Source organism: Podarcis bocagei, assembly GCF_964188305.1.
Source record: "Podarcis bocagei genome assembly, chromosome: 7".
NCBI lineage: Eukaryota > Metazoa > Chordata > Lepidosauria > Squamata > Lacertidae > Podarcis > Podarcis bocagei.
Genome location: NC_138132.1, coordinates 78799075 through 78807528, shown reverse-complemented (window position 1 = coordinate 78807528; position 8454 = coordinate 78799075). Strand labels below are relative to the sequence as shown.

At 42.3% G+C, this 8454-nt stretch overlaps 1 long non-coding RNA gene across 7 annotated transcripts; it reads right to left on the bottom strand.

Annotated features, from left to right (window-relative positions):
* Nucleotides 1–1138: 1138 nt before the first annotated feature.
* Nucleotides 1139–7868, bottom strand: LOC308591229. 7 transcript variants are annotated; one of them, XR_014010076.1, is made up of 4 exons: nucleotides 7845–7868; nucleotides 3808–3928; nucleotides 2423–2490; nucleotides 1139–1363 (listed from the first exon to the last, which is right to left on the bottom strand). It is a non-coding gene; the product is annotated as an uncharacterized lncRNA (long non-coding RNA). The 7 variants fall into 7 exon arrangements; XR_014010077.1 differs by lacking the exon at nucleotides 7845–7868 and adding an exon at nucleotides 7595–7746; XR_014010078.1 differs by lacking the exon at nucleotides 7845–7868 and adding an exon at nucleotides 7627–7746.
* Nucleotides 7869–8454: the final 586 nt, after the last annotated feature.

Genomic DNA, 8454 nt, shown 5'->3' with positions numbered 1-8454 from the left:
GCCCTGATTAATTTTCTATGGCATTTTGGGGCATTGGTTATTGGGCATAGCAAGTTGTGGTCGCGTGGAATTTGTGCTTTGTGACCGTTTGAAGTGGGTTTTTTTTCTTGGGAGGCTGGGCGGCGCGAAGAGAGGGATTATTTTTATAATGACGAGGATGACATTGGGCCCTCATTATTAATTATTATTTACATCAGGCACTGATTATCATTTATGGTTCACTGGGGCCCTGGTTAATTTTCTTTGGCATTTTGTGGCATTGATTATGCAGTCGCGGTCGCGTGGAATTCCACGTGGAGTTAGTTGCCTGAAGCCCCTTTTTAAGCGAAGCCCCTTTTTAAACTTAAGCAGGTGAAAGTTTGGTGAATTGCTGCCAAGGAGTGTGGTGGAGTCTCCTACTTTGGAGGTCTTTAAGCAGAGGCTTGACAACCATATGTCAGGAGTGCTCTGATGGTGTTTCCTGCTTGGCAGGGGGTTGGACTTGATGGCCCTTGTGGTCTCTTCCACATATGTATGTGAGCAGGTCTTCTCCAACATGAACTATATTAAAATCAAACACCGATCACGCCTCACAGATGACAGCTTGCAAGCCTGTGTGAAAATGAAGGTGACGTCTTACAGCCCTGATGTGCAGACACTGAGCACTGAGGTTCAGGAGCAAAAGTCCCATTAACCTGGTTACCTGGTTGTAAATTAAATATTTTAATTAGCTATTAATTTGTCCTTTTTTCTTGAGATTGACAGCTGACTGCACGATCCTGTATATATAGCATTAAGGCCAGAAACAATATATGCAGTGTTATATTTGTTTTAAATGTTGCAATGTTTTTGCGGCTCCCAGTTGTTGTTGTTTTTTCGGAAACGGGTCCAAGTGGCTCTTTTTGTCTTAAAGGTTGCAGACCCCTGTCCTAGGAGATTCAATTCTGGAGAAAAGCTTCACTTGCGTGGACAGACACGAGTATATTTTTGGGCCCAACAATTTACCTAAAAAGGGGACACCACTTTGAATATGACATGAAGCATATGCAATTGTTTTGCAGAGCTGTTTCTTCTTTTCAGAGTAGGTTGGAGGGCCCAGTATGTGGGGGCACCTCAGGATAAACATCTTGTAGGTTCACATTCAAGACACCAAACAGGCTTGAAGCCCACAATTTATTTGCAATTGCTGAATTTTGACAGGTTCCTTGAGGCAACTGGGGTGGCTGCCCATAAAATCAGGGTTCAGGGCTAATGGAACACGAGAATGGAGTGGAGGTATCAAGCAGTGAAGGTGTGCCTTTGAGATCTTTTGGTGAACCTGCTGAGCATCTGGGTTGATTGCAATCTGCTTCTCAGTTTTCTTCAGCCATAGCCTCCTCTGCATCTATGAGTAGAAAGTAGAGGGCATGTGATTAATTTCTCTGAAAGATCAGCCCTCAAGAAAGCTGGAATCACAGAATTAGAGAGCTGAGAGGGTCTTTGGAAGTCAGTTAGTCCAGTCCCTTTCATTACAAGCATCCCCAACTTGTGGCTTGCTAAAAAAGAAGGGGCAGACTTGCTCTCTCACTCCCAAAAACAACACAAATTTGACCATCAGAAATCGCCTCCTAAAGTTCTACCAAAATTTGCCCTCTTATAACTTAAGCTGTAAGATCCACTCCTCTCCTCTGGTGCAGCAAAGCATGATTCTTTACCATCTTCCAACTGACAGCCCTCCATTGATATAAAGAGTGCTCTCCTCTCCCTTTCACTCTTCCTTTCTCAAGGCTAAACTGTGTTGTTTACCTGTATACAACGTTAGTGCCAGTTCAAGTAGGCCCATTGAAATGAAAGAAAATGGCTTACATTAATTCCAGTAGCTCTATTCAGAATATAAATCAGTTGAATATGACTCTCTGCTCATCCTTATTGCCCTCCCACAACCTCCTCCCAAGTCCTCTATTGATTGCCTTCTCATCTTCCTTGAGCAGTATTCACCTTGTTGAATATCTGAGCAAAAGACAGACATTCAGCAGGTCCGAAACTTCCCATCATGGATACTTCTTTGTTAGCAAAGTTACACCTGCTGAATTCTTGTCCACTAAAATTAAAGGAATAGGATGACTTGGCATGGACAGAACAGCCAAAACAGAAAGCCATCTTGACCAGGAAGTTGCCAGCCTAGGTGTCCCTCTCACTGCCCAAATCACACTCGAAAGCCCATGGAATGGATTGATGTGTGTGGTTGGCCTTAGTTTATGTGTAATGCCTGAAAAATTTTTCCCTGCTCTCCCATGTGCGCTCAAGACAAGATGTTAGCGAACTATGATCAAGACCATAAATGGTGCAGATCTCATTTCTCAGTGAAGAAGGACTTTTAAATAATTCATTGGAGGAGAAAGGAAATCTAAAAAGCTCATCATCCTTTTGCTCCATCCCCCAGAATCTTCCAGTCCAAACCAACCTCCTCTGCTCAGATGCTGTTCATTGTCTTCCACGCTAGGGCGTTTACCACAAAAACATGTTGGATGCCTAGAAGTAAAAAGAGATGTAGCTTAAGATCTAAGTATGAATCTCCATGTCATGAATGAACCAGCTCCCAGGGAAGATTTACAGTCAGCTAGAGAAAGCAGGCAGGAAGAGATAGAGTCAATTGCAACTCAGGGGATTATACTGTGCCAGCGAAGTACAAAATACAGAGACTAGAAATGAAAGCAGTTCAGAGGGAGGAAATGACAACAGAAGAGCATTGTCAGAGAACGGGTGAACTGACCCCCTGTTCCCCAAGATCTCGGCAGCTGTAGGAAACACCCACCCACCCTTAGAAGGGAGATATTTGGTTTAGAGATGGATGGCTGTGATTGCTGCTCGGATGGAATCTGGGTTTTTTTGCAATTAATCTTCTTTTTAATTAACTACGCTCGTTGTTATCAAGACTCCTTGACACGCCAGTACATATTTAAAATGATTGAACAGCTATTCAGCTTCCTCCACCGCAAAAACCATGCCTCTGATTCCTGGAATGTTTGTTTGGATATCAGCAGAAACAACTATCCTTAAAAATGATTCAGGGGAATTCATGACACTTAGTAAACAAGAATGCACTGTATCCCATCTTCGCCGTCCTCAGAGTAGGCTGGATTTGCATCAATGGACATGACGAAATAGATTCCATGAATCTAAGCCCACTATTTAGTTAGTTAGTTAGTTAGTTAGTTAGTTAGTTAGTTAGTTAGTGTCCTTTGAGGTGGACGTAGGCTTACAGTGAAATTGACATCCATCAAATTAGTAGGTTTGCAGGTGGATTAGCCACAATCTTTCATTGATGCAGAGTGGTTGATTGTGCAATGACACCAGCCTTCCTGAACGCACAAAGTGCCGTCCAGATGTTTCACACTAGTGCTCCAGCCAACTTGGCCAACAGTCTGAGGTGTTGTAGCATCCAAAGAATCTGAAGGGTACCAGGTTAGGGAGCATGGAGCACACTAATAACGGTGATCATAATGATAATAATAGAGAATGGAGAATAGCTTCCTGCTTTGAGTACACCTACATCATAAACAAGGAATGTTCCTGGGACTTCACAAATCCCCACTATTTCCCTTTCCTTAGCTTTAAAACCAGGAGAGCCTCTACCCTTTCCCTGCTGAGGAATTTCCAGAAGGCCAACTGGGTGCCCGTTTATGTGTTCCTGAGACTCCACCCTCTTTGAAGTACTCCTTGTGGGACTCTGGCCTTCCTTTGTTTCGGATTTTATCATCTGCTACACACCAGTCAGCCATGCCTCTCCAGGTACAAGGATGTCATCACCGAGCATCTGAAACAATTTCCTTTCCCTTTCATACTTACATACTCTTTGTACATGTCGGTATGCAATCTTGGTCCCTTGCACAGCTCATGAGTGCCAGAACAGACAGCAAGATCACAAGATGCTTCATGATGGATGGAGAGGGCACTCGCTTTGAATCAACTGAAAGGAGAAGCAGGAGGAACTTGCAATTATATATTTACTGAACTCCAGAAAACACAGCAAGCGCAGAGCAATGGAGGCCACGAGAGCAATATCTACAACAATGTGGTACTACAAAGGAAAATATCACAAAACATCTGAGGGATGCCCTCTGCTGTGCAGCCTGACTCATTGGATGTTGTAGTCCATGTCCATTCTTTTTTTTTTAATAAATTTTTTTTATTGATTTTCCAAATTTTATAAAGACATAACAGACACAAATAGACAAAGACAAAAACATGCATAATTTCAAAAATCTTACTTTCATAACCTTGTTCCTTGACTTCCCCCCACCCCCCTTCAAGCATCCCAATTTCCATAATTATGTCAGCAAGTTATTATTTCTCCTCTTCACCTTCTTAATATAGTATTTTTTATAGAAAATTTAGATTCTTTCCTGAGTTGGACTCAGGTTCCCTTCCATCGATTTCCCAGTTTATATTAGATAAAATACGTATTAATTAAACCGAAAAGTCATGAGTGTTATTAAAATTCTGTTTCCCCCCCCTCCCATCCCCGGTTTCCGTCCCTTCCCAAATACATGTCCATAATAATAGTTCTTAGCCTGGGTTCCTCACGTCCGAGGCCTTCAAATCTCTTTCAGTCCCTCTCCGCCGGTCTTGTTGGTAGTCCTTTATGTTGGTCAGTAAATCTCGAAGAAGTTCTGTCTCATTCAAATCAAATCTTCTTTCCACAAGAGAACTTGAAAACCATTGCTGCAAAAGATCCACAAACCCTTCATCTTCGAAATGGAGGCCCCAATCATATTTCTTCTTTATTTTAAGTTCCTGTATTCCAAGTGCATAGGGGCCTCCTCCTTCATCTTTCGCATCTTTCGCAGATTTGTAATCCATGTGATCCAAAGGTCTTCTTGTTTATACTCCACTAGTGTAGCTTCCTGGTTGGTACTTTCCATCTGTACTTTCTCCTCTCCTTGTTTAGTCTTCAATTCTTGAGATATCTCTTCCAATTCAGCTGTGGATTCTTTCTCATTCAAGTCCTCAATACATTCAGCAGAGCTGTTTATTCCAGAAGTCAAGGTCATGAGCTGTTTGTTCATAGTCAGACTCTGCTCTTGTAAAATTCCAACAAGATAAAACGTTCTTTCTAGCTCCGCTAGTAACTTTCCATCCACAGCCATTGTAATGTCTCAGAAATCCCCCTAGAGGGAATCTGATACTTAGTAGTCTTTTTCCAACAGCCCTCTGCCTCGTTAGTTTCTTTGTTTCCAACAACTTTAATTCAATTGTATCACATTTAATCCAGAGGGATCTTAGGTAGAAAGATTTTTACTTTAAGTTGCCCGTTTGACAGTTTTAACAGCTGTCAAACTCCTTTCCTCTTCAGCAGGCTCAGAGGCAGGACGCTCCCGGGCCCGGGAGGGGGGGTTGCACACAGAAAAAGAAAATCTTCTAAAATTCCACTCTTACACTCCGGCTCAAAGCTTCTTTTATCAAATCGTGAAAGTTAATGTCTTTTTAACTCACCCCAAAAGGGTAGGCTCTCCAGCTTAGTTCTCTGCTATTGCTTTAAATCTTCTGCAGGAGGGGGGGTGCGGACTTCCTTTTGACACATCCCCCGGTCGAATCAAATTCAAAGGTAATTTATTTTAAAGTCCAAATTCCAATCTACTCACGGGTTGCTTCTTTTCAGGTCCGAATTTAAGGAAACAAGTCAGCGCTCTTCAGCCATGGCACACGGCTTCGCTCCGCTGGGATAGCGGTCTACTCCCAGCACCACGCCACTCTCCATATCCTCTCCGTAGCCTTTAAAAAGGCTCTTCGTGGATCGGGGAGGGCGCTTAAGGTGCCCACCGAGTCACCAGGTCCTCAGGCATCCGCGCCTGAGGTTTTTGAGGGTCCCCGCGTCGCCGTCGCGGCAAGACCCGTCCCCAGCGGAGCCGATTCCCTCCGGAGCTCGGAGGGAATCCGCCATTAGCTGTTCGCGCCAACCCGGAAGTAGTCCATGTCCATTCTTGTTCACGTAAGATGGCCAACATGCTGTATCAGATTTGTCTTTAGAAACTTACTCCTCAATCCACCCTATTCCGGTAAACTAATACAGTGGTACCTCGGGTTACATATGCTTCAGATTACAGATGCTTCAGGTTACAGACTCCGCTAACCCAGAAAGAGTACCTCAGCTTAAGATCTTTGCTTCAGGATGAGAACAGAAATCGTGCTCCGGTGGCGCGGCAACAGCGGGAGGCCCCATTAACTAAAGTGGTGCTTCAGGTTAAGAACAGTTTCATGTTAAGAATGGACCTCCAAAACGAATTATTATTTTTTTCCTCCAAAAAATTTATTAGTTTTCTCTTATGACACATAGACAAAAACATAAAAGAATAAAAAATACATTTGACACAACATAAAAACTTAACAACAATAAAAACACACAAAATAAAAGATTTTTTTCTCCTTCTATTTCCCTGGTGTATTTACATTGCTAAAAGACTTCCTCAAGACTCTCCAATCTGGAATTCCTCATATTACATATTTAGCAGTTCCCAATTTCATATTTATAACATCAGTATCTTCTTTCATTACTAACTTCTTAACCTTACTTCCAATTGTAATCGATAATAATCTTTGTTATCAATCTTTTTGTATCCCTTAGCCTAATCTGTTACTTCTAGGGATTTCTTAATTATCTTATATTACAATATCTCACTATATCTTCTTTAAATTTCTTCCAATCTTCTTTGTTTCCTCCTTTTTCTGGTCGCAGATTCTTCCAGTCAGGTCAGCCAGCTCCGAAAAGTCCATCATCTTCATCTGGCATTCTTCTATTGTCGGTATTTCTTGCAATTTCCATTTTCTGGCTAATAAAAGTCTTGCTGCTGTAGTGGCATACAAAAACAGTCTAACATCCTTCTTGGGCAATTCTGGTCCTGTTATTCCAAGTAGAAAGGCTTCTGGCTTCTTAATAAATGTATTTTTCAACATTTTTTTTAATTCATTATAACTCTTTTCCCAGAAGTCTTTCACCTTGGAACACATCCACCACATATTTAAAAAGTGCCTTCTTTCTCTTTACATTTCCAACATAGGTTAATGTTGTAGATTTTTGCTAGTTTCACCAGGGTTAAGTACCATCTATACATCATTTTCATAATATATTATTTTAATACAGTACATGCCATGTATTACCCAGAGCGGAAAATGAAAGCAATTGTATCCTCTCTCTTTGTATCATAAAAATGGAGTCTGGCAGTTCCCCGATGGGAGGTCCACTTCCAAAAAGCAAGAGTCTTTTCTGATCTTTTAGCAGTTTCTAGCAGGATAACAAAACAGTTAAATTTCCCCCCTTTCTCCCTGCTGGGTTGGAGATATTTACTTAGAAGCTAAAACAGCTGCTTTGAAGTTACGTCTTTGGTAAACAAGCACTGCTTTCACTTTTTCTCCAGCGGAAAGGGATCGACCTCTGTAATTTAAATCCCTTTCATTCCAAATTTCAGTCAAATTATTATCCTTTTTACTCACGATTGTCCAAATTAAAGTTTACTTGGAGAAATTGGCTGCTCACGATTGCCGGACTCAGGAGCTTCACGCAGTGAGGGAAACGCGTTGGTTGCTCAGAACCCGTGTCTCGAACCCAGCTCACTTTCGGGGCTCTAACAGAGCTTACCGGGAAGCGAGGGAGTCGCTATGGGTACCCACCAGAACACCAGGTCCTCAGAACGCTCGATCTGAGGTTTTAACGGGGTGCCGCAATGCTCTTGCAGTCACCCCCAGTCTCAGTGCGCAGAGCTCTGAAAGAGCTCCTGTCTGCCGTGAAAGGGCGACCAACCCGGAAGTCAGAACAAATTAAGTTCTTAACCCGAGGTACCACTGTATTTTGAGAATGTCACGTCCCATGTTTTTTCCAGCCAGCCAACCTTTCATAGAAAATCCCGCTGACTTCCAGTGGCTCTCTATCTCTATCTAGAGCCATCAGGACAGAGGGACTGCGCTAAGGGTCACCAGGAAATTGAATCATTCAAAGTGCTAGTGCTGGATCAGGTGGAGAGGGTTTCCTAAACTGCCAGCATCCCCTGAGTTGACCTGATGCTGTGCAAGGGTCCCCAACTAACCTTAAAAGACCTGGCCTGGGTTGCCCTTCTGCTTACCTAAACTCCAGGGAGAGTGAAAGTAACGTCTTGTCTGCAGAACAAGACACACCAAGGGGTTGGCAAAGATGAGATCCCATGTTGCTAGAGAGAATCTCAATTCCAATTGCTACTAGAAAAAAGAACCATAAGGAAACCTCACACCCCCTTTTTGAATGTTTTTGTTAAATACTGACCCTCTTCTGGTGAATTCTCAGACAGGCATGCAGACAGAAATTGACTTGGTGCTTCGCTAAGAAAAGGAACCATCTAAAACTATTCATTAAAGAGTATCAATAAATAGAAGCATACATAAATAGAAGCATACATAACATATTTAAATAGAAAGTTGTTTAAATAATAGATTGTTAATCACTCCTTTAAACACAGTTATACATAA